Source organism: Lissotriton vulgaris, chromosome 2_1 (assembly GCF_964263255.1).
Source record: "Lissotriton vulgaris chromosome 2_1, aLisVul1.2, whole genome shotgun sequence".
Classification (NCBI taxonomy): domain Eukaryota; kingdom Metazoa; phylum Chordata; class Amphibia; order Caudata; family Salamandridae; genus Lissotriton; species Lissotriton vulgaris.
The window spans coordinates 708,651,825-708,679,668 of record NC_141687.1 but is presented as its reverse complement, the minus strand read 5'-3'; the positions used below and the strand labels follow the sequence as shown (position 1 = coordinate 708,679,668).

Below are 27,844 nucleotides of genomic sequence, written 5' to 3'. Positions count from 1 at the left end.
TGCCAAGGCGCAAAGTATGGTCCACGGACCGTTAGTGATGTGGCTGAATTTGCTCACATCATTTTGCGCAAATTATCACCTCTGAATATTTAAATATGCAGTAGTGGACTGAGTGTCCATGTTTTCGGTAATGGCTAAGTGCCTTAGAGTATTGATTATGTCGCTACCTGCTGTAGATCAACAGTACTCACAGTGCATGGATAGTTAAAATCAAATCATTTTCTACTTGTCACATACATTGAATTCATGTTGCTAAAGTTTTAGAAACAGAAATATCTTTACTGTTGCAATATACCCTTCTCTCCATATTTCAACGAGAATAGAGACTTTTTTCATTTCTTCGTCAAAACAAAACACAATAAAGCAAAGTAGGAACAAGCACCAGACTTATAAATGTACCAAATGTTCCAAGTTCTCCCTGGATGTGAGTCCAGGGGAAGAACCTTTGACATCAGGAACAAAATTACTTGTGACAATTTTACCCCTTTAACACACAATAAATCATTTGTTTATAAATTCATATCCATTTTGATACCGGGAACCACAATTTCTGGCCAATTATCTTTCTTCTCCTGCCTTTTGACTTTTACATCGCAGTCTCCAGATGATATATCGAAAGCAGTCTAGATTGCCAGTTATTAAAAACTGGTGGATCTATATCAAGCCATTGAGTGGTTATACATAATCGATAGATTGACATACATATAAAAATAAACCCTTCCTCAATTTCAGACCTAACCCCCCTAAATTTTCTTGCAAACCAAAAATAACCAGTTCCGCCGATAATTGTATACAAATGCCTAAACTAATATTAAAAAAATATTCTATATCCTTAATGAATTGACTCAGTTTAGGACACTGAAAAAACATATGTATAGCATCCGCTGCGACTTCCCCGCATCGGTTACATTTACTTCCTCTATCAGAATTCCATTTAGCTAATTTTGCAGGGGTATAATAGGGTCAAATATAGACATGAAATGCTGACTCTTCAACGACCCATTTAATAATACTTTCATAGAAACTTCAATTATTCTATCCATATCAATTTTTTCCACCACTAATCTACGTTGCCATTTATCGTCCCAGGCCGATATATCATCCTCTAAATTATTGATCATTTGTTGATAAATAAGACCAATTCTTGATCTTAATCAGACAGCTTCCAGAATTTTACCTCTGTTTAATATAACCTGATTATACTGCGATATTGTATAAGGGACTAATGCTGGCCCACTTGGGCGCAATCCCATTGTTTTGACAGTATGAATGAAGTAATTCACGACTGCCTCGTGCTATTTGCAAGAATACCACAGCCTGTGCATCTACCACGCATGTTTTTCACTATGCCCACTTGGGCTGCACTGCACGCAGCGACCTCATTTCGGGGCGCTTTGGAACCTTCAGGTATAATAGCACCTTATTTACTCTGACCCGTTTATATGGACACGTATGAGCAATTGTGGGATTGCATTGTGCACTTTATCTTAAGTTCCCATTACAAACGCATGAATTCAATTATGCCCACTTGGGCTGCACTGCTCGCAGCGACCGCACTCTGGGGCGCCAAGATATAAGCACTGTCTCGTTCATTAGGAGACTTGTAAATAACATTGGACTGCGTGTACAGTATACTTACTTTCAAATGAGAAAAGTTTATTACGTTCATTCTTTTGCACTAATGAGTATTTACATTGGACACAGCCCGAAAATGAATTGGTAGTCTGTTTTCCATGTGTATGATGGTAATACCATGTGACTGTACCATGTGATTGTATTTAACATGCACTTCTTGGTTGGTTCGATCTCGTGAAAAAGCAGTAGTTACTGCGAAACGCGTCGAGAAAGCCTAAATAAACACGCTTTGCACTTCAAAGTGGCCCGGATTCCTTTTTCCTTACTGGAGAATTATTGGCTGGATATTTCTGGGATTCGCTATCCCGTCCGAGGCCCGCCTTTGAGAAAGCGGCAGGGTTCCACAGCGACTTTGGTGGTTTGGAATTGTTTGAAAAGGAACCCCGCCCGCCCCTTTTCTGAACTCTGACACGGCTACATTGTGTCAAACGCTGAGCGCCAAGCAAACAACGGAGAACTACTTGGGGATTTCCTTTCCCTTATCAGCAGCGGAAGTGAACTGCAGAAACGCCGATCCAGCGACTCCTGCCAGCGATTCCGGTGAGTCCCTGTGGGCTGTGGTTCACCATCACACGGCTGTCTTTTGCTTGAGAAATAGATGATCGCGAGCTACGCAATCACAGCGGTGTTCGGAAGGGGCTAAAGGCTAGACACGCATTGCACACACCTGGATGCGAGTGTGTCTCGAATGCAAAACGGGCGGAAAAGTTACGTTTCCTGCACACACCTGAACTGCACTTACTATGGCTTCTGGCAGGAACCAACGGCGGAATGAAGCAGCAAGCCGCATGTTTACCGAGCTGGATTCATCAACCTCCAGAGATACCGCTGAGAATACCAATCAGAGAGGTATTGGCCCAAACAAACAGAACCTATGGAACACCTTATGGAAACTTTTGGTAGCAGAACAAAGCAAGTGGTGGGAAGCAACCACATTGCAAAAGTACATCGAGGTAGACAGAGTACCGAGGGGGCTAAGAATCTACACTACGCCCACCCTTGCTGACCCGGACCCGGATATGGTGGAAGAATGGGCGGGGAACAGCCACGAATGTTCTTTGAGAATGTTGAAAATCTTGGTGAAATACGCCAATAAACACTGCGAAAAGTTGGCTTCAGAAATAGAGGCCATTACCAATCAGCTCAAATGCCTCTATGAAGACGTGAAGGACTTTGAGAGTGAAATGGCAAAATTTGAAATTAAACTTGACAAATTGGAAAAAGAAATCCGTGACAAAAAAGAAAGCAAATTCATACGTGACCGCAATGATTACGAGCGCGGGCAGGTGTGGACATTTGCAAAAAGATATGATCACCTACGATCTAAAAACACACAGGAGTATACGCAGTCCTCTTCTATCAACGAAGAAATTACAACAACAAACAAAGACCAGGGAGATACATTGGAGCCAGCTACAACTTCAGCTGGAGCGAGCAACATACCAACACGCAACCCTGAGCTTATGAGCCCAAAAGAAAAGATTTTAATGGAGTTCAACATGGTGGCCCAGGGAAGACTAACTGGGCAGAACAAGCCATCCGGAGGGGGAAAAGGACGAGGTCAAGGCGGGAGAGGCGCCGGAAGAACCAATCTAAATATGAACAACAGCAACATATCGAGCCCGGTGGGATCCAGGACAAGGGGCCAAAGAAAAGGAAAATAATGGAGTCCAACACCATCATTAACCTGTCCACCCGGGAGCTGAACACTGCTGAGAAAGAGGTACTTTCCCTAGGATTATCTTTCTGCCCTACATCCTCCTTTGACTATACACAAAGTCGTATTGACCTTTTCTACTTTACACGTAAGTTGCGCCTCAAGAAGTGGCACGCTACAAAACTTTCCTCTGAGGCTCGCGAGACTGCACAAGTACCTACCAGTATCACAGGCTATGATGTGGAAACACTACATCTGCTACATGAACTGGGAGGAGACTTGGACACGCTCGAAAATCCATCATTTAATGTAATTCCCGATGATGTCAATGTTGGTTTGCATGCTAATACTGGCTTTAGACCCAAATCAGTGTTTATGCCGCAAGTCATCAATGAGTCCATAGACATATTTGAAAAAGCTATGATCAAAGAATTTGATAAATTATCTAGAGCTAATAACCTTGTCAGACCTAATTTATCAAAATTACAATTTGAAGCTATTAAAGCGTTGAGTGATGACAGATCTATTGTCATCAAAAAATCTGACAAAGGGGGTAACATGGTGGTGTTGCCCCGTGCAATGTATGTGAATGAAGGTTTGTCCCAGTTAAGTGACTGTACCAAATACGAAAAAAGTAGCAAGACAGTATACACGACCTGTGCTGCCAAATATACTGAACAGCTTAATGACTGGAAAGAAAAAAAGCTCATCAGTAAGGAAGAATTTAACTTTATCCTTAATAGACACCCCAAACTTCCCGCCTTGTACCTCCTACCCAAAGTCCACAAAGACATATCCAACCCCCCTGGCAGACCGATCGTATCTTCCAGGGGCAGTTGTTGGGAAAACACCTCCAGATATGTCGACTTCTTCCTCCAACCTCTAGTAAATAACTTACCTTCTTATCTTAGAGACTCTGGTCATTTCCTGCAGAAAATCAACAACATGCCCTGGAACCCCGAATGGTTATTTATGACACTTGATGTAAATAGCCTTTACACCTGTATACCCCATCACCTGGGGATTGATGCATGCAGACACTTCCTCAAAGCTCGGTCCATTTCATATCTCCTTCATACCGAGATGATTCTCGACATGGCGCTTACTTGCCTGACAAAAAACTTTTTTCTATTTAACGAAACAGTCTACCATCAGCTGCTTGGAACGGCGATGGGGACTTGTTTTGCGCCGAGCTTTGCCTGTCTGTACCTGGGACTTTGGGAAGAGACGGTGGTATACCAGTCCCCAGCATTCCTCACTAAAGTCGCCTGCTGGCTGCGTTACATAGACGATATCTTCGTCGTGTGGAAGGGCAGCCAGCAGGAGGCAATGGAATTTGTCAAGGTGTTGAACTCCAATGAGTTCAATCTCAGTTTCACTTGCAGCACTGACCCAATCACTATTGAATTCCTTGATGTTAGGGTCGAGAACAGGAACAACACCCTTACCACGACCCTATTTCGTAAAACCACGGCTGGAAACAGCCTGTTACACGCTGATAGCTGTCACCCCACCAATCTTATCAACTCTATCCCAGTAGGGGAATTCCTCAGGGCGAAAAGGAACTGCTCTGATGAACAAGACTTCGACAAGGAGGCTATCATCATGAGTAAAAGGTTCGAAGAGCGAGGGTATGGCCAAAAATGCATTTCCAGGGCCTTGGCCACAGTCAAAGGGAAAGACAGAACTAGCATCCTTAGCCTGAAGGCGCCTGAGAGTCAGTCCAACAAAGATACAATCTGTAGATTCATTACTGATTTCAGTAGTGATTCTAAGATGGTGAGGAAATCTCTCAGCAAATACTGGAACATTTTAAAACTTGACAAGGACTTAGCCCCAGGGATTGCAGAGCACCCCCAACTCACTTTCAGAAGACCCAAATCGCTTAAGGACCTTCTCTGTTCAACTCTGTTACCCAAAACGATTAAACAGAGAAATCCAGTACAAGGGTTTTACGTGTGCGGCAGGTGTAAAGCCTGTCGCAACAGTAAAAACATAAAGGAAATTCAGCTGTCAAAAGATACCAACAGTTTTAAAATTACCAAACATGTGACTTGTCTAACTGACCATGTAATATATGCACTGAAATGTCCCTGTCAGTTGCACTACATTGGCAGTTCAAAACACCAAGCCAAGAAAAGGGTGCTTGAACACATGCGAGCCATAACCAATGGGGACAAGCAGTATCCCATTGCCAGGCATTTTGCCACACACCACAAAAGTAATGCCAATCTACTTTCATTCTGTGTCCTTGAAACAGTCCCTGTAAGAGAACGAGGGGGAGACCGTATCAAAGAGATGAGAAGACTAGAATCCAGACTAATCATCAAATATAGGACAACTCAACCTAATGGGCATAATCTACATGAGGAATTGAATGCACATCTAGGGTAACATGCGTTTTTGTCTGTGTATATATCTGCCGTTTTTTAACCATTTCTGTGTTCGAATTTGTCACTTTTAGTACTTTCACTCACCGCATGTCTCTCACTTTGTTTACAGAATTGCCTGGGAATCTGTCCGGATTTTAAACCTCGGATGAGCATGAAATGTATGAATGGACTATACTGCGATATTGTATAAGGGACTAATGCTGGCCCACTTGGGCGCAATCCCATTGTTTTGACAGTATGAATGAAGTAATTCACGACTGCCTCGTGCTATTTGCAAGAATACCACAGCCTGTGCATCTACCACGCATGTTTTTCACTATGCCCACTTGGGCTGCACTGCACGCAGCGACCTCATTTCGGGGCGCTTTGGAACCTTCAGGTATAATAGCACCTTATTTACTCTGACCCGTTTATATGGACACGTATGAGCAATTGTGGGATTGCATTGTGCACTTTATCTTAAGTTCCCATTACAAACGCATGAATTCAATTATGCCCACTTGGGCTGCACTGCTCGCAGCGACCGCACTCTGGGGCGCCAAGATATAAGCACTGTCTCGTTCATTAGGAGACTTGTAAATAACATTGGACTGCGTGTACAGTATACTTACTTTCAAATGAGAAAAGTTTATTACGTTCATTCTTTTGCACTAATGAGTATTTACATTGGACACAGCCCGAAAATGAATTGGTAGTCTGTTTTCCATGTGTATGATGGTAATACCATGTGACTGTACCATGTGATTGTATTTAACATGCACTTCTTGGTTGGTTCGATCTCGTGAAAAAGCAGTAGTTACTGCGAAACGCGTCGAGAAAGCCTAAATAAACACGCTTTGCACTTCAAAGTGGCCCGGATTCCTTTTTCCTTACTGGAGAATTATTGGCTGGATATATATATATATATATATATATATATCTTTCAGCAAAAACGTTTCAGTAAAGAAACACGCCGCACACTACTCCATTAGTTAAATGCTTAGGTTTATTTTCTGTAGGATCCCCACCTACGCGTTTCGGACAACAATCTGTCCCTGGTCACGGTACAAACATTAGTCCATCATTACTTTCCACAATAAATACCTGTAGTCACCACATGGCAATTATGGTTATGGTGCATTGTGGGCACAGTAGTCTTATGGATTGGTGTAACTCCAAACCATGCAATATGGAATACCGGATCCCAGCATTTTCACGACATAATTTGTACTCTCTTAATTGTACTTAATGGTGAATGCCAAGGCGCAAAGTATGGTCCACGGACCGTTAGTGATGTGGCTGAATTTGCTCACATCATTTTGCGCAAATTATCACCTCTGAATATTTAAATATGCAGTAGTGGACTGAGTGTCCATGTTTTCGGTAATGGCTAAGTGCCTTAGAGTATTGATTATGTCGCTACCTGCTGTAGATCAACAGTACTCACAGTGCATGGATAGTTAAAATCAAATCATTTTCTACTTGTCACATACATTGAATTCATGTTGCTAAAGTTTTAGAAACAGAAATATCTTTACTGTTGCAATATACCCTTCTCTCCATATTTCAACGAGAATAGAGACTTTTTTCATTTCTTCGTCAAAACAAAACACAATAAAGCAAAGTAGGAACAAGCACCAGACTTATAAATGTACCAAAGGTTCCAAGTTCTCCCTGGATGTGAGTCCAGGGGAAGAACCTTTGACATCAGGAACAAAATTACTTGTGACAATTTTACCCCTTTAACACACAATAAATCATTTGTTTATAAATTCATATCCATTTTGATACCGGGAACCACAATTTCTGGCCAATTATCTTTCTTCTCCTGCCTTTTGACTTTTACATCGCAGTCTCCAGATGATATATCGAAAGCAGTCTAGATTGCCAGTTATTAAAAACTGGTGGATCTATATCAAGCCATTGAGTGGTTATACATAATCGATAGATTGACATACATATAAAAATAAACCCTTCCTCAATTTCAGACCTAACCCCCCTAAATTTTCTTGCAAACCAAAAATAACCAGTTCCGCCGATAATTGTATACAAATGCCTAAACTAATATTAAAAAAATATTCTATATCCTTAATGAATTGACTCAGTTTAGGACACTGAAAAAACATATGTATAGCATCCGCTGCGACTTCCCCGCATCGGTTACATTTACTTCCTCTATCAGAATTCCATTTAGCTAATTTTGCAGGGGTATAATAGGGTCAAATATAGACATGAAATGCTGACTCTTCAACGACCCATTTAATAATACTTTCATAGAAACTTCAATTATTCTATCCATATCAATTTTTTCCACCACTAATCTACGTTGCCATTTATCGTCCCAGGCCGATATATCATCCTCTAAATTATTGATCATTTGTTGATAAATAAGACCAATTCTTGATCTTAATCAGACAGCTTCCAGAATTTTACCTCTGTTTAATATAACCTGATTTTGAGATACTTTCTGTTCAACAAAACTGCGAATCAGGAGATATTTAAAAAACTCGGTTCGTGCTAAATTATATTTCTGTTGCAAGAATAAGAAAGAAACTACCTGACCCCCTTGGATTAGATCCCCCAAATGACGTATACCTCCCCGGTTCCATATGGCCATTACCGGGTCTCTAAACATGTCTGGTAATAAGGGACAATTACTTAAGGGAGTGTAATAGCTCAGATTCAATTGTAAGCCAATTCTCTTTTTTACCTTACGCCATATACCAAAGGCCGTCAAAATAATTTTAAATGTAGTCTTTTTATAGTAAATAGGTTCAATTATGCGTACTAAACATTGTCGGACCTCTTCACCCAGTACCATCTCGTATATTGAAGGGCTAACTGCCTACTCCCTATCGACATCTGGCAGCAGCAAAACCTCCATATGTTGGAGGAGAGCTGCCCAGTAATATAAACGAAAGCTAGGTATCCCCCAACCTCCTCAAACTCTGGGTAGTATGCACCATTTCTTAGCTCTCCTAGTCCTACGGTAGCTCCACAAAAACCTAGCACACATTCTGTCAATTTGCCCAAAAACAATCGCGGGAACAAGTAAAGGAATCGTACGGAATAAATACAAACATTTTGGAAATATGAGCATTTTTAAAACATTACTACGCCCATATAAAGAAGTTGAAGATTGTTCAACCGCTCTAAGGTCTTCTTCGCTGAGCATAAAATTGGATCAAAATTTAAACGAACAATCTCATCTATTTTTGTTGAAATTTTGATTCCTAAGTATATAGCACTTGAATCAAAATCCATATCATTTGGGCGCCCTGCTTTTGAATGAAGTAGCTGTGTCTATGCTACATTCAATTTATACCCCGACTGTCCCCCAAATGTGTCTGCAGCTTCCACTATCATGGGCAGCGCCTACTTAATATTTGTTGTGACTATGGCAATGCCGTCTGCGTAGGCAAACACCTTATACACTACATTATGTATCCTAAGAGGTTCAATTCCGATATTATTTTCTAATTTGTTTAAAAAAGGCTCGATGTATAATGCAAGTAACAGGGGGGAGCAAGGACAGCCATGTCTCGTCCCCCTTGTTATTGCTATGTTTCCAGAAAGCCTACCCGAGATGCGAATAGAAGATTTTGGCTGAGCATACAGAACCTGAATTGCCATTATATATTCCACCGGAAAACCCTTCCAGGTTAAGACAGACCATAAAAACCTCCAGGAAACCCTGTCAAATGCTTTTTCGACATCTAACAGGGCTACCGCTACAGGAGAGTTAGTGGCTTGAGACCAATCTAGCATGGAGATAATTCTTTTGATATGATCTGTTGTATCTCGATTCTTTATGAACCCATGCTGTCTTTTAAAAACTAAACTGGGCATTAAATCATTTAACCTGTTGGCAATTATCTTAGAGTAAATTTTACTATCAGCGTTGAGCAATGAAATTGGTCTATAAGACCCCATATCCATTTCCGGCTCACCCTTTTTCTTAAAAATTACTGTAACTGCTTCCAACCAAGAATCAGGGGGATTACCCGTAAAAGATTGCTGACAGACTTCTACTAACTCTTTTTAGTCTAAAAGTGCGATAAAATTCTAAAGGAATGCGGTCAGGTTCCATAGCCTTGCCTAAAGATAAGCCTAATATAGCAGCTTCGCATTCTTCCCAAGTTATAGGTGCGGACAGAAGTGTTCTTTGCACATATGTAAGTTCTATAGTCTCTATGTCTCTCAAGTAATCCCCTGCTCTTAAACCCCCTATCTCATCAATCAGTGCGCTATACAATGATTGATAGAACCGTTGAAACGCCTCTAAAACACCCTCTTTAGTCTCTTGAAGTACACCATTTATATCAAAGATCTTGGATATGTCACTAAACGCTGTTTTTTGCCTTTGTCTTTTTGCCACAATTCTGCCAGTTTTTCTCCAAATTCATATGCTGCTTTTTTATATTGGGCATATTTTACCGCCAGTTGGTTGGCCATATTAGAATACACTGCTGCTCTCTTAATTGCAGGTTCTCTTTGAGCCTTGGATACATCCAGCCCTTGTCTAATCGCATCTGCTAGCTTATGCTCCGCTGAAATCACCATTGCGCAGTCCTTCTTATGTTTTTCTCATATTTTTTTACGTCGCATATTTGCATAGCTGAGAGTTTCTCCCCTGACAGTGGCCTTCAAGGTGTCCCAAACAATTTTTGTCGAACCCGTCCCTTTGTTAAATCTAAGAAACTCCTGAATCACCTTTGCCATGAATTGACAATATTTATCATCCAATAACAAACTTCTTTCAAAAGACCAGGCCCGAATTCCCTCTCCCATCTGGGAGTCCAGTTTAACTTTAAGAATTACAGGATTATGATCAGAGATAAGTTTGGGTAAAATCTCCAAATTAACTTCCCCTCTAAATTGTGATGAAGTAAAAAAATAGTCCAGCCGGACAAATTTGCTATGCAGGGCCGAGAAGAATGTGTAACCTGGCTCATCTGCATGTTTACTATTCCAGACATCAAATAGCCTGTGATCCATCACTAATTCTCGTAAGGCTGTAAATACCCGCTGCTTTCTTCCCGTATACCACGTATTCTTTCTAATGTCAAAATTAGCCTCAATATGGATATTCAAGTCGCCACACAAAACCACTGGTTGAGGCCACTGAGCCAATTCAATATTCAAAAACCTCATGAGCTCAGAATCATCCAAATTCCGACCATACACCGTGCATAACGAAATCTTTGTTGGCCAATCTTGATCTCAGTAATTGCCCAAAGACCCCATTTGTCTTCCACGAGCCTTGTGCATTAGCCAAGACCCTGTTTCATGAGAATAGCTACCCCTCGCTTCACCCCTGTTTGTTTGGAGCAAGCTATCAGATCTAACCCCAAATTCTTCAAACATCCCCTCTTACCCCATGCTATATGCGTCTCTTGCAAACATAGTATGCTGATCGATGACAACTGCACAATTTCAGCTAACACATCTCTTTTCTTTAAGTCATTAAGCCCACAAATATTGAGTGAACAAATCTTTAGTTTTCTATCCATATCTCAACAGTAAAAGAACTGCCCAACCTGTAAAGCCATAGTTATCGGTGTTTCTGCCACTTTTATCTGGCCCATCCCTACAAGGTACTTTTTGAAAACAAAAGCCTAGCTTGAAAACCATCAGGACTGTTGCTGACTTTTCAACCCCCCTCCACCCAAACCCACACCCCTTCCCCTCATCCTCCAACCGGTGACCCCTTTCCACCACCCCTCCCACCCTCCCCTCCCAACCCACCATATGAGGCACCAGGACTGTCAGTCCCTGATGAGATGGAGTGCCGCCCCCTCCCCCCCTACTGGGTCGGAGAGAGAATACCACATTTTTTAAATCTTAATTAAAGAAACTTTTCATAGACAGTGACTCATGCGAAAGAAAGAAACGGAATTGCTGAATACAGGACCCAGCACTGGTTACAGAGAAGTCAAAAACTCTTTAGCCTCAATCTCGGAAGAAGAAAAACCTGGTCTGACCTTTGGCTATAATTTTAAGTTTAGCAGGATTTTGGAGATAAACAGTTACTCCTTTTTCCTGGAACCCAGGTATAAGCTGACGCAGATGCCAGCGTTTAGTTACAGTTGCCTGGCAAAAATCAGGTCTGACGAAAAAATTGCAATCTTTCGCCAGCCTCTTTTTATCAGGCCTCGCCAGCCCAAAAACAGCTTTCCTTGCAGGAAATTATTAAAACGCACAAGAATAGCTCTTGGGCGATCTTCTTCCCAGTGCCTGGGTTTCCTCACAGTAAACGGGAATCTATGTGCCGTTTGTATCTCCATTGACCAGTCCCAAAGAGTCAGTTCCGGAAAGGCCTCAGTAAAAAGTTCACAAACAAATCTTCGAACATCTGCTTCTTCCTTTTTCTCTGGGATACCTAAAATACGCAGGTTATTACGTCGGGCTTGATTTTCCAATTCAGATAATTTGTAGCTAATGTCGTCACGATGAGCTTTAATAGAACTTATTTCCAATTTCTGAGCGGCCAAATCGTCTTCTAAAGCTGAAATTCTAGATTCTGCTTCTGTGACTCTCAGGGCCGTGTCCGAACAAATTTTAATTACTCGCCGGACAGCATTTTGTACCTTATGACATGTCGCCTGCGTGCGAGTATTCTCTAATTTTATCTCAGCTCTGTGCTCCATCATAGTGTTGTAAATCATGGACAGAGTTATCTCCTGAGTCGAACTCTGTTCCTCCCTGATTAGTCCTGGATCAGGATTTATGGTTTCTACTGGCTCTATCTCAGCCGACATATTCTCTGCAAAGACTGTATCACCATCTCGTTGCTCGTTCTTAGAGTTTGAGCCTTGTGCTCCCTGGTTTTCAACTTCTTAACCGTTGTGACAGGGGAGGCCTCCTTTGACCTTAATCCGTCTGTACTACTACCCTCATCATGGTAATCTGCCCAGTCTTTGCTAAGATTGGTACTTTCATCAGATGAATGAGCCGACATAGAGTAAAAATTGTCGGCTGCTTCTTGCGACCCAGTCAGATCTTGTGAGGATGTCCCCTCCTTAAGTGCCAATAAATCTGTCTCTGCCACCAGACTGTCCTTACTACCAAGCAATTCTCCCGGTAGAACAGTGTTGAGACCACATCTCCCACAATGTCTCTCTCTGTACTTTTATTATTTGGAGTTTTTTTCTTCCTGTTCAGAGCTAATTATCGGCAACCTTGTAACTGCCTCGTTAGCTTCCAGAGATACAGTGTCACAAGACAGGGAATCGCTGTCTGCTGCCTGATTCAACATATCAATACTGCCCACAGCTGTTGCTACACCACACGGAGACTGTAGAGGGGCATTTTTCAGCATCTGCTTCTCAAATAATACCAGCAGAGTTTGAGCCTCTTATTTTGTCAAACACGTAGCCGCACTCAGCTTCAAGCGTTCATCCTTCTTCTGTCTAGCATTCGGAACAGTCTGGGGAGTGACACTCCCACCTTCCCCCCTCTCACTCACCATGTTCGCTGTCTTCATTGTCCTCCGCTGCGGCCGACTGAGTTTTTGTCTTCCCGCCCGAGTCACTGCTTTAGATGGCATTCTTTTAGATATGGCTCCTTGTGCACCTCAGCGCCCTCGAACCACTCTCTGCTGAATCCCCCCCAAAAAAGGCCGGGAGCCGCCAAGCCGGGGCTCTGGTCAGACGAAAAAGCAGCAGTCCAGACACCATCCGGCCGTTACCAGTGCAGCTGGAGTAGGGCAGCCTGTCCTGCAGAAGCCGAAGGCTCCTCCTCAAACGTTTAACGCAGACCAGCAGCCCGGAAAAAAATATCCATCTTCAGACACTTAAAGAAGAAAAGTATTTCCGAATATTTCAAGCGCCACAGTATCACGCCGTTGCACAGAGGTAAGCTCGCCGCAATGCTTCTCTCTCCGCGATCCGGAGCGGGGGGATCAAGCTGCTAACACAGCCCATGCCACGGCCGCCATCTTGCCAACTCTGTCTGAGAACAGCTTTTGAAGACTCTTCAGTATAAGGTGATGAATAACATTGAACTTTTACATGTCCTACTTTTTAAATAACATGTACCCTGCCTTATGAGTATTAAGGCCTATCTAGGGCTGACATATAAATATTTTAACATAGGGGTTGGACCTCTTAAAAGGAGTTAGTTTGACAGGCCAGATTTGTCGTTTTAAAACTGCATAGACAGGCTATAATAGTAGGTCTGCAGTCATGCCTACAATGTTACTGTAGTGGGCGGCACACTGGGTGTTGAAGTCCACTGTTGGTATTTAACTTTCAGGCCCTAGTTACATTTTGTGATACACTAGGAACTTATAGGTAAGCTGAATATTCTAATTAGGTGTAGAGTCAACTTGTTTTAGGGGTCAGAGCAATGCATGGGAACCTAGTTAGCAGAGTCACAAGACAAGCAGTATCAATCCAAAAAGATGTGTGTGATCATACAAAAATGGGCAATTTCCTACAGTACAAAACAAGCGAATGCTGGAACTCACATTAACGGAAAAAAACAACCACTGCTCGGATCTCTCTCTTAAGGTAAAACATATCCAATGTCTAAATAAAATAATTGTTTAAACAGTTAAGAATTCTGGGTCACTAGTTCCTCACCCTGGTCCCAACCATACCTCTAAAAACAATTTCCACTATCCAGTCTTAACAATCATACCACTCAGGTTTCATAGAGACCTCACAACATTCAAAGATTAATGGGCCTGGTACTGTGCCATCACCACTTACACACAGGTGCTTATTGAGAGATATGGTAATGTGTATTGTAATGTTAAGCTAACACCTATGACCTTTATCAGTGCTGTACAATATGTTACTATATAGCAAACACAACAGCACGAGATCAAGATACAAACCTAGAATACCTGGTAGGAGTCACCTCACATTCCACTCACTATAATTCAAATCCAAGCCCTTAGATCCCACACCAACTCCAAGTGCCAAAGTAAGAGATCAGGGCATGTGAAGATGGGTACCACGTGCAGCAGCCCTAAATTTAATGATGCATATCTAAGAACTAAACTTTGTGCAGAGGACCGAAGGAAGACTTTACCTTTTCACCAGTTCAAAAAGCTCTTTTGTAAAGAGAATATGTGGTAGCCCTTGATGTTGCATGCCCATTTGGAACATGTACAGATGTCCCAGAATTGGTTTAAAAGCAGTGCTTTAACAAGTACACAGTTGAGGGGAGTCACTTTCCTCTTTCTCAGGTGAAATGTTTTATTCCCTGGCCATTTGCTAACTTAGTAGGAAAGAAAGAATCACCTGTAAATCGGCGACTGAATCCTTTTGCTTCAAGGTCAAAGAATTAAACTGGTTCTAGACCGTGCTCCAATTAGTTGGATGTCCCACCATGTGAATAACATCCCTTGCGTATTGTATTGCTTTCTTGCTATACCCTTCTGCTTTTTGATATTCTATTAGAAAGGGTATGTAAGATCCAACATGAACTCTCTGGTGCACAGCCCTAAACTAATGCCCTAAACTAATACAGCATTCTTAAAAAGGCTGTGAAAAAAATAATTATATCCAACGTGGATTGTAGGATCACAAAACACGAAGGTCCTTTCACAAGGGTGAATTTATGTGTAAATGTACTCACATGTAATATCTACTCCTGCACTTCGGTCTAGATCTACACTTTTGTGCTATTCATCATTTCCAAATGCATATTTACGCCTAAGTGTAGAATTGCATGTGCCCATTTCCCTCTTTCCCGCAGTTCAGCATGTGTAGACAGCTAATATGTCAAAAAGAGTTAAGAGTAAAGAGTGGAGTATATTACCTATGTTCAAACAGTAAGTCTTTATTATCTTCCTCCTTTAACAAAACATTTTGGAAAGGAGGAAGATAATAAATACTGTTGCTGTGCTCTTCGCTTTGCCCTTTTTTACATATTGATTTAGATTTATCAGTACGGGCTGACTGATATCAAAACAGGCAGCACTAAGGCAGGTCTGTATATGTAAAAGCCACCTTCTAGGGGTGGAGACAACTAAGAATGAATTTACAGGTGTAAAGTTACTACTAGAAACCGCTCACATGTAAGTGAAGACCTCTGTCATCAAAGCAGACATAGGACTATGGGAAAGCATTACATTAGTATCAATAATTTTTTAAATATTTTTTAAGTATTAAAATATAATACATTTTTGTTAAATAATTTAAAATAATTATTTTTAACCTTGTAACCTTTTTAGGTAGGTAGAGAACAAGTTTATTTAGACAATTGTACATAAAACAGTCGAAAAATATATTTAACAACTAAAATCAAAAAATTAGCCTATTTAAATGTTTACCACCCCAGATAAACAGAACTAAAAAGATAAAGAGATACGTTAAAAGTAGGCCTGCATTTTATAATGGCTATAGCTCCTGTTTTTAACTACACTGCATTTTTAACCTTATTTCATCTGACAGAAAATGGGATTCGCACGATTTTGACTAACTTCAAAAATTTGCGGGGACTGAAATGGGTTTCTTATCTTGCACATATGACATATTTCATAAGTAAGGACATAATTCTAGAATATAAAATAGATCAGTCTTAACTGGAAATTCCCATAACATAAGTTGATCTAAAAATATGAATTGAAGTTAAATACTTCATTTCTAGTCTGACTGCAGTAATAAAGTCATGCTGCTACTCACTGAACCAACACAACACAGAAACTTGGCAAGGAAACAACCTAATAGCCGGTAGTTGCAAGACTTTTTAGTTATTAATTAATAAGGCTATATTTGAACATTTGACTTTCCAATGATAACTGTTAGGAAGCTTGAAAACCTAATTGGTTTCATACCACATATTTTATGCAATAATTATACCACTCTTCAAACCTCTGTACACACCATGAAAATTTTGTATCATGACAACAGATAGTTTTCAAGTTTATTTTTTCCAATTTTTTTTTAACCTTAACTGAGGTCTACAATCAACATATTAAACAGAATAAAACCCACATCTCAATTCCCAAGACAGCCCATGTCACTCATACAATCTACGTAATATTAATTAAAAAAACAGGTAAACATTTAAAACAGTTATATTCTTTAAAACCCCCAAAAAACATTTGGAGGATTTTGTAACAAGTCCATCAGATCCTGGTGCGAGTCCAGCTTAAATCTTTTTATCAGAAGTAGTCAATATGTCCCAATCCCAACCCCCCTAGCTCCGAGAAAGCTTCCTTAAGTAAGTCCAATATAAAAGCGCAAATGTCCTCCCCCTCCAGTCCTTCCTTGATCCCAAGAAAGCGGAGATTATTCCTCCTCTGGCGGTTTTGCCATATCTTCTAGCTTACACATTGCATCTTTTAATTGAGCTTCATGGGATGTAGAGACTTCACTTACAACAGATAGTTCTCTTTCGACAGCTTCGGTTCTCACTTCAATGACATTCATCCGTTCCCCGATCTCTGCGCAGACTTTGCCAACTTTCCGAACTGCGGTCTCCAACTTCTTTGTAGCTTGTCTACCTTTCTTGCCATCCGCCCTGGTCTCTGCCCGATGCTCGTAATTGATTCTAGAATCATACTTAGCGCAGAATTCATATCGGCTGACTCTTTATGTTGCCCCTCCGAGGGGCCTGCAACCTGACCCAACGCCAATTCCGTAGGACCGATAATCCTTGTGTGAGAGTAGTCCCATTTTATACTGGTGCCGGTGGAGCGCCTTCCATGTTTTTTTTGCATCTCTACAGGTCCCTTGTGCCCCTGAGCACCTTAGTTGTTTTTGGCGCTTTAGGGCAGTCTGTGGGGTCTCGAGAGTACTAGAATCCGAAGTCAAGATGCTATCCCCACTTTCACTATGTTCGGAATCTGAGAGACCTGATAATGAATCCTAGGCAAGTGAAAAAAACTTGTCTGTATTATCCGATATGATGTTCTCTGTCATTAAGCCATCGAGGGCTCCGATATACGCTGGATCCCCAGAAGCGCCTCCTGTATAGTTACAGACATACCAGATGAGGGGTCAGATAGGGTGCAAGGGCCGCTCACAGTGGCATCCCGCGCCATCTCGCCTGGTGTGCTGACCCAATGTTCTTCCAGAACTTCGAGCTGCATTGTTGAGATCTCGCCCAAGTTCACCAAAAGGCTGAGTCAGAGATTCTAGGTTCGTGTTCTGCATGAGATCGGGACTACATACATTTTATTTTATTAATATTTTTGGGAACCTTTATTATTATTTCAAGCATATACAAGCATGGGCCTATAACCACCCCGGCCGGCCGCTAGTCAAGTCGTAAATACAGCAAATCAATGTGGAAAAACATGGCAGCCCGAAAACCGGGGTCCAACAAGTGTCCAGGATATGACTTGTATTCAAGCGTACTGGCCGAGATGCAGGATTTATGAAGGTTCATTTTACAATAAAGAAAAAACTAAGGGTTAGTGCCATACAGTCATACATGGTCCTACAATAACAAGATTGAATCAGGAAATCCGCAAATAGTGCAAGTACAGTTGAAATATTGGGGGTAAGGCATGCGAAACAGGAGAAATGTAAGCACAAACCCGTTCCATAGCAAGGCTGCACCCCACCCCTCAAAACGAAACATACTGTAGGAAACATGAAAAACGACGACACCAAAAAGGAAGAAAGACAAAAGGGCCATAGAAACGAAGAACGGACAAACAAACCCCATCCCCCTACCCCCCACCCTGCACCCCTGCAGAAGGCCATGGCCTACCCCCCCCAGCAGCGTGCCTGTCGCCCTAAAGGAGACCCGAAATATAGAAAAAGAGGAGAAAGAAGAGAAGAAGAAAAAAAAGTGGAGAAGGGCCCTCGATATTTACACCCGCCCCCCCCCCACCCCCGCTCCCAGTAAGCATCCTAAAAGCAAAATCAGAATAGCCATGGAAAACATTAATCACCGATAGCACTATCAATAAAATCCCCGTCGAGTGTCCCCCAAATCACCGTCAGCCATCAATAAGTCCACTGGATCCTAGATGGTATCACCCCTGGCCTTGTCTATCTGTAGTACCGACGTACGTCCACCTATCAATCGGCATACAGAGCAGCGTGGAGGGTCCAAGTGATCCGGGCGGACCGGGCCATGTTATTACTCCATGGGACTTCAGCAACCAAAACCCAGCCCAATAGGTATGCCGGAAATCCGTCCGTGTCGGTATCGACCCCGAAACCATCCTCAAGTCCGAACACAGCCTCACCCTCCAAGGAGAGAGAGTCACACCATCCGGAGAGCGCTGAGACGGCACCGGGGCAGCCCAAGACGTAGATCGGCGTTGTTTCCCCAGCCGCTGATTAGATGTAAGTCACTCACATGTACTACAGATCTGTCCAGGGCGATCTCATGAGCCGGGTCTTCCAGCATCTTCATGAAACCAGGCGTAGCTGGAGCACTCTTCGCCGACATAGAGGCGGGCACGTCGGTACTTCCTTGAGATCGAGTTGTGCCCGTGTGGAACGGCGGGACAACAATGGCGGCCATCCGTCTTCCCAGGTCTCGGGCGTTACGGACCAGGACCGCATGCAGGGTCGTTAGAGCAGCCAATATATCTTTGGACGTGGGCTCTTTCTCGTGCCGCCAGACCCCTGAACTCTCCCGCACTGCGGCTTTTCTATCCGGGTGCGTTCTGCGTAAGAGGGTGCCAGCCGCCATTTTAACTAATCCGGCCTCGTCCTTCTTCACCTCACCTCAGGACCGGGCCCCACACCAGGGCGTAACAGGATGCACAGCGGGGACCCAGAAAGTCAAGGCAGGCTTCCCGGAGAAGAGTCATCAAAGGGCTAAACAAAATCTATGCCGCTCCCCGGGAGCCGCCCGCCGATTCCGGGGGAAGTCCTTAGTTATGCCTGGACACAACACTGGAAAGGGGGCCAAGGATCATGAACTCCCCACGATCCTGCTGTGCCACGCATCCCCACGAGGCACTCCGCTAGATGGACTGGGTCGGCACTGTCACCATCGGCCCATCAAACCTCCGGCGCCCTCCGGCCGACTCCACACCTCCACCAATGGCCGCTGTTGTCACGGGTGCGGCCGGCTGTTTCTCTCACTCGACACCCCGGTCCAAGCTCAGTGAGGGCCGCAGAACAGTCGGGGACATTTCTTCGGGACTGCCGCACGTAGAAGCCTCAGGAGCAAACGGTCAGTGAAAGTTTTCCTTCGCCTACCTAAATATGCTGTTACGGCTCAGGATAGTTGTCAGGATGTATGCGCGGGGCGAGAGGGATCACGAAGCCGAGCGTCTATGCGGCCATCTCGGTCGCTGGCTTGGCTTCTCCCCAGACTACATACATTTTGTATACCTTCCTTAGTTTTAAAAAATTCCGCAATAGCCAGTCGGGGCAGTGCAGAATTTGGGGCGAGATCATCCCAATCCGGGGTTGCCCCTCCTTCTTCCATCATCTTTGGAGCAATTGCTTTCCGTCCCCCAGTTTGTAGGCGTTCAGCCGGGGTCTTCTGCTTTCCAACTCCTCCACTATCCGCTTGTTTCTTCGGGTTGCGTGGCTCATTAGGCTTAGCTACCTGGCTCGATCAGGACTCCGGTCTAGAGCCCTGAATTTGCGTAGCATTTCTTCCCACAACTTCTTTTCCTACTCTCGAGGTCTTTGGAAGCATAATTCCAGGCTCTTCTGTGCATCTAGAGCCAACACTATTCTTTGAGCCCTCTGCACCAATTTGTGTCCAAAGCCAATGCAGAATCCAGCCACAACCTCCAGGTAGAACAAAATGTCAGAGATCTGTGAACCAAAGGGTTACACCTCCTCCTTGCAGTAACAGCCGACTTCACAGCCTGGCCCCTCCTCCATCCTCCCTCGCCTGGAAGTTCCGCCCGGTGCTTCCTCAGATTTTCTGCCGCCCAGCTGGTGCTCCGCGGCTGCTTGAGTAATGCAACCCATCCCCACAGCCAGAGGTGAGCAGTATTCTTCTGGAGAGGGCTAGCCTAGGGGCACATTCAGGCACTGAGGAAGGGGAGCTAACGCGGCGTACTACGCTGCCGCCGCCATCTTGCTTTCTGAAGTTGCTGTCATCCGTAAATCCTCTGGCAGGGGCACTAACCAGCTGAGGGCCATTTTAGTATTTTTTTGGTAACTACCTGCTTAGACAGACTATTTTTTTAAAAGCTCGTCCCGAAGCTAGAAGACAGTATAGTGACTCTTTCTTCTTTGTTCGCCTCGATTTCTGCCACATCATGGTGGAACGCAGATGGCAACTGCGACAACTGATCAAACCGTACCAAGATGCAGGCTTTGAGGCATACTTGCTGGCTCCGGCTAGATTGAAAACTGTTGTTAGAGGTTCATTTAAGTTCTTTACCTCTGAAATTCAGGCGAGAGAGTATCTGGAACAAGTCGGTTGGAAATAAGAACGATGAGAACTAGTTTTCACCTTTTCTCTTTTTAATGGGCCTCGGGACGGTTTTTGGCAAAATGGTTTGAAGAACAGAAGGGTGCACAGGGGGTTGGGGGGGTGCTGTGGTGCTCTTGCTACCTCCATCACTCTGACCATATGGGTCCGGCTGCTTTCAAAGGGAGGGTAGGGAGGGGGGTGGGTGGAGGGAAGATTTGGGGTGGGGATGAGTGGAGGCAAGGGGGAGAACTGGCTTAACTGGTGAAGGGTGAACAGCAGCTGAAGTGGATTTTTGTGTTTTATTGGATGGTATCAAAGACCAGGGACTAGGGACTATTTTTGATGGTTGTTAGGACTAGTGGATTTGACAGGCAATATAATGTTCAAGATAAAGAAATGTGGTGTTACAGCTTGAAAATTATTGTTTTTATTTTGAAAAGCTAAATGGCTAAATTACGAATTGCAACTATCAACATTTGTGGGCTTAACGATAGTGCTAACAGGAGAAAGGTTCAAGAAGATCTCAAAGTCCTCAAGGCCGATCTGTACTGTCTTCAGGAAACTCCTATTGCACGGAAAGACTGTGATCTGTATAAATCCTTAGGCTGAAGGTCTTAGAATACTTCGCAAGATGTTAGGGCTAAGGGGGTTGCCATTCTCTGGAAATGCAGTTCCATTATTTGGGAAAAAAGGTGGTGGACAGGAATGGTAGATGGGTTATAATGGAATGCAAGAATGGTGCTGGTTCTTTTAAATTGTGCTCAGTATATGCTCCAGTGACAGATGGTCCAGGTGTATTGCATTTTTTAGCTAATTAACTGCCTTCTTGGCCGGCACCATCTGTGGTCTGCGGAGATTTAAATATTAATGGCTCAAGAGGAATCCCTGGCGGTACTCGAGTATCTAGCAAAGGGCGTAACTGCATTTTATGAGGGATTATAATAATTTATAAAAAGATATGGGTCTGGTAGAAGTGTGGGCTAAATTAAAACCCGATGATCCTGCCTATATTTATTATTCGGCCCCACATGGTATATTTGATCGGCTCTATTATTTTTTAGCCTCCCCATCTCTCGTGCAGAAGGCTAGGGTGGACCTCTTTCCAAGAGTAATGTCAGATCACAACCCTATTGTTTTGGAGTTACTACTTAGTGGGATATGAAAGGAGTATACGAGCTGGACATTTGAGAGGGCACTCTTATCAGACAATGAATATGTTGATTATATGAGGGGTTGGATCAGAGAGTTTTTAAAGAATAATATAGGTAGGGCCCCTCCCGTGATGATGTGGGATACGTTCAAGGCAGCAATGAGAGGGGAGAAACTGCAATAAAGCCTGACCAAGCAGAAAAAAAGAGGCTGCACAGATTAAATTGTTTTATCAGAAGCTTGCCGGTCTGGAAACAGAATTGATATGCAAGGTGGCTAAGGGAGAAGATCTTGCCGCAACTCTGAATTTTATCACGGTTATTAAAGCTTGTTTGTCTGACTTCAATGCTGAAAAGACAGCAGGGAAGTACCTGGCCAAAAGGCAAGACTGCTACGAATTCAGTGAGAATGTCGGTCGTTTTTTGGCAGTTAGGGCTAGGCAACAGGTCGCGTCAGGTCCTATTGAACGGGTCAAGAAAATGAGGGGGATGGTAGTTACAGATCCTGGGGATATCAGAGAGGCCTTTAGGGAGTTTTATGAGGATCTATATAGTGCCTCTCCCTCTGCTACTCTTCTGGAGGAGGATGTATCAGAATTTCTCCTGAGTGGAATGGTATCCCAGGAGGCGGGTATACAATTGGGGCTGGCTATCTCGCAAGAGGAGCTATATTGTGCAATTCAGGACCTACCTGCAGTTAAGGCTAAGGGCAGCGATTGAGTTTTATAAGATTTTTGTTAGAGAGCTCCGTCAGGCTTTGCTTGGCTTACTTAAGGAGGTTAGCGAGGGAGCTCTTCCACCTGGCTCTTAAGGCACAGCCAATATTGTCATCTTCTTAAAGAAGGGTAAAGATCCTATCAGTCTGGGTTCATATAGGCCCATTACGCTGCTCAATAGTGATGCTAAACTGTACTCAAGATTTTAGCCACTAGGCTGAATTCTGTGATGTATCAATTTGTCTCAGTTTGGCAGCACAGATTTATACACGTCAGAACGGTAATTTCACTCTCTGATGCTACTGAAATCCTTTCCAAGCCTCTGGGGGTTGCATTCTTGGACGCCGAGAAGGCGTTCGATCGTGTGGCATGGGACTATCTATGGAAGGTCTTGGAGTCCAACGGCCTGGAGGTTTCATTCATTAATGCATTACGGGTTTTGTACATAAACCCCATCGTACGACTAAGAATAATGGGGGAGGAATGGGAGGCTTTTTCAATCAGTAGGTAGACCAGGCAGGGGTGCCCGTCCTCTCCCTTGCTGTTCGCATTATATATAGACCCCTTTCTTAGATGGCTGGATGCCTCGTCATGCATTACTCCGGTAAGTCTACACGACTGGGTCACTAAGCTCCTGGCGTATGCTGACGATGTGGCTATAATCACTTCTGACCCCGATGGAGCAATGCAAGCCGTAGAAAGTATAGCAGAAGATTTTGGGTCCTATTCGGGCTTTTTGCTGAATAAAGCTAAAACTCAGATCCTGACAAATAGATTTGTCATAGCTTCGGACACTCGAATTGTTGAGAAAGCGGTTTATTTAGGGATTTGTGTTACAGCTAAGGTGGAAGATATTGTAGAGTTAAATATGCTTCCTATATTGGGGAAAATTAAAAATGACCTCCAGCATTGGGACAACCTGTTGTATATCTTCCACACAATTCCTCTGGAAATACACAGTTTATGGTTTTGCTTAATTGAGGGAGGTAGCGAGATTTATCTGGTCATATGTCAGAACAAGGAGAGCTAATGCATTCCTATCCCTCCCAAATGAGAGAGGGGGATGGGGACTCCCACATTTTCAGCTATATTACTTAGCTGCATTATGGGCCTCTCTTTGGAGTCAAGGCTAGGGAGGGAAACGTTCCTAGTTACGTCCTCTCAATATTTGAAATCCTGATTGATACTCGGAGCATTCCACAGCAGATTGGCAGTAGGGAACAATTGCGCAAAATAGTATACAATATTTTCATTCAATTATATTTTAAGCTAGTGAATGCTCTAAAGGAAGGGATACAACCCCTACCACAGGTTGTAATAATAGATAGAGTTCCTATCTTAAATTATAAATACAGGATCTCAACCTGAGCAAAGACTAGCAAGTCACAAGTGTCCAAATTAACAGCAATTTATGACAAAAAATTATGGATTCCGTATCTTCTTTTGTTTTCTAATCCTTTTTTTATTTTTTCAATCCAAATTCATATTTCCATCAGTCCAATCCATGGGTTCAGATCATAAGGGTTTTCATTAACTTTACAAATAACCAATAGACGTTTACCAACACGTGTTTTATCTGGCTTCTCAGCCAATGAGTTTGTCAGGGCTAAAAGTAAACAAAATAGATCCTTAATTCACATGAAATCATATCATTTCGTAATCCTAATCTAATAGAGAAGGAACCTGCAAAACAGACCTACAAGTGCAAAGAGGAAAGCCATAAAAAGGAAGAGTAGAAATCATAGTTCTAAGTGCTACACCGATTTTGTGAGATAAAGAGAATTTATCTGAGGATGAATAGAATTTATATCCAGGTGATAAAATATCTGAAAAAAGAGCAAATGTCAGTCATGTGAAAAATACCACAGAGTTACAATCCAAAGGGTGAAAAGATATTATAAATTCAATAGTGAATAAAAGATATAACCCCTTGGTGATTTTCATTCAGTGTGAGTATATATTAAGTTCAGCTTACCAAGTTAACTAATTATCAGGAATATTATCAGAGCGAAGCGATTTATCAATCCTAGGGTGGCTCATCAAATTAATCGGTTTCCTATAAAAAAAATCTGATTAATTTGAACTAATGTTAAAACGAGTCATAAATTGAATCTCATGTTCATCCCAATCTAGTAATTTGATTGTTCAGTTTAGAAACAGAACCTGGATTTTTGTCACTAGTATACTCTAATTTAAAAATACTATTTGTAAACTCTAAAATTAGGATCAAGTTAACATTGTATGGTGTAGGGGCATAATTGTTCAGTTCAGAGACAGCACCTGGATTTATATCACTAGTATACTATAATTTTAAAAGTACTAGTTCTAAACTCTAAAATTAGAATCGGGTTAACATTGTATGATGTAGGGGCATGATAAGTATCCTGTATCTTGTTCGTATCGAGACGAACAAAGTTAATAGTTGAATTTTCGCCTATTTAAATAATAACACAGTCCATTATTTATAACATTTATATATTATATCTTACATGAACATCATTAGATTTATCCAAAAGCCCTTTCATAGCCTATTCATACCCGAACTTATTATAATCAAGAGAAAATGAATACCTGAAAAGGACGTATATTCATATGTTTCTCGCTAGATGTAAGTATTTCCGACCGATGCAGGTTATCATATTCTGAAATGCAATTTAAACATTATCGCAAAGGTTAGGATAAGTTATCTTCCATTAAGATAAAGTCTTAGAGTTTCTTTCAGAGGTTACCTGAATAAATGTAAATCATATCTCCTGCGCTCAAGTAAGAAAATATTTTTGCTTGCTGCTCAAAAATAGTTTTAGGTAAGGACCTAAGAGATAATCATAGAGATAAAAACCATTACGACTTAAAATTTATACTTCGTTTTCACCATGTCTGATCTTCTCAACCTAATAAATAATACTACCACGTTGGGCTATAACTTTACTAGGTTATCCCAATATTATTTCTCTCCGCTTACCGGCAAAATGATTCGGAGTACTTCCATCTAGCACATGTTTGGAGTGGCGTCTAGCATCGGCGCCATCTTGGGTAGGGACTTAAATACCCGATTTAGAATAGGTGTAGATGACTGACACCCAGTCGGGGTTTACGGACATCATTTATACAGAATAGTGTTTACAAGTATCGGATATATCCTTATTCCTAATATCCAAAGGATAGATCAAAGTTAATATATACTTTATCACCGTTTATAAAAAGTATATGCTGATAAAATTTATATCGATCCTAATTATTTCGGTTTCTATTTTGGATCTTTATGCTATAGATATTTGCAACCTACATATTTTAATTAATCATTGGTGTAATATAACTTCAATTGTCACCTACATCATGTTATATTCAAAGAGAAGAGAAAGAACTACTGTATGGCAGGTAGCGCCATCTTGGTAGTTTATATATCATATTCTACTCAGAGAAGAAGAAGGGTTCTAATACGGCAGGTAGCGCCATCTTGGTAGTTTGTAGATACGGAAGAGAATTTATTCAGTCCTATTGGTATTATGTAAATGTACCGTCTTGCTAAATATTGAGAATAAGTTGAAATTATTCAATTAGTGATTGTTAAAGTATATGATATAACTATATCGTAGATCGAATCTTAACATTTCAAATTGGTTTATTTCTAAGTTGAAGGAAGAGAGTTAGTCAGCCACTATAATTGATGGTAGATAGAAGCATTAGGTAAAATAGTTATTCAGATAGCAACCCATCACCATTCAGCACTCTAAATATACCTAACCTTCAACAAATGGATAAAAGCAGTCGCAAAATTGAAATAGAACATTATTTTACACATTAATGTATGTAAATTGTAACAGCTTAATAAGTAGGACCACAAGATAACATCACCCCTTACAATTATATTTGTCTAAATACGTAAAATACTTTTCTATTTCAACATAAGTATTGTGATTTTATGCTTCAGCTGTACTTTTTTTCATGATGAAATAAAAAATACATTTTTAAAAAAAAGAAGTAGTAAATATGTATTTCTGACCTCATTTAGTGCTAGTTGTAAGTACAAACGTGGAACATATTTTGGTTTCATTTGTGACAGAGGTCACAAATGGAAAATATTTGAGAATTCTTATTCCTCCTTTTCCAAGACATTCTTTAAAAGGTTATTTCCTACACAGAGGCACATAACAAAATGTCTAATACCATGGAAGATTCACAAAGGAAAATAGGGCTGAGCCCGTCCCAGTGATATATCTCTACACAATCTGTTATAGACTTTTAGGGAAGTTGCCTCATCAAGTATGTAACTTAAGTAAGGGAGACTGGGCTCTAAGAAAAAGTTGTAACTAGCCTAGCAACCATCTCCTCAACAAATCAACATTACACTCAAAGTACTCCAAGGCTCTATTAAAATGTCTCTAAAAACACTAAATAGGCAGAGCAGTCTTGCTTCATTTCTGCCATAAAAAGGGATCTCAAAGAAGGAGTGGCATTTTATAACCCCATCTAATTATATTCGCCAAAGACGGTACAAATGGGCTCACAATTCAAAGCTCGACTCTAATTGTATTGGTAGAGACCATTAAAATCTCCCCATCACTGTTGTTTACAAATATCAAGGATCTAAGCTGGGTATTTTCTATTGCATAAGCTATTGAGGGTGGAACTTTAGTTTTAAACATCTGAATTAGATGATCGAGACATCTGTTCCCCATAAAGCAATAAACATATGTAAGGAATTTGCATGGACTAATGCTTTATTGTATAACTTTGTAAAGAGCAGTGCATACTTTAGATTATCAAAGAAGTTTCTACCGTAATAAATATCGTTGTTAAGACTTTCTATACTTTTTATTTTTGATGTGTTCATTTTTAAGTGGTTTTGTGCATAGTTGTTCATCTCCATCAGACAAAATTAAAGACCTGATGATATCTGGTCTAGAAGGATAATGTCATCAGCATTTAGAAGAGGCTGGAATTGCCTAGAGCTCACCTTAAAGAGATAATGTGTTGCTTGATAAAGGGGGACGGGAAAGTAAGGAAGAG

General features: G+C 41.8%; 1 protein-coding gene across 2 annotated transcripts in view; it reads right to left on the bottom strand.

Annotated features, from left to right (window-relative positions):
• Window positions 1-27,844, bottom strand: part of RNF141 (ring finger protein 141) — a 259,994-nt gene that overhangs the window by 36,396 nt on the left and 195,754 nt on the right. The window lies entirely within an intron of this gene.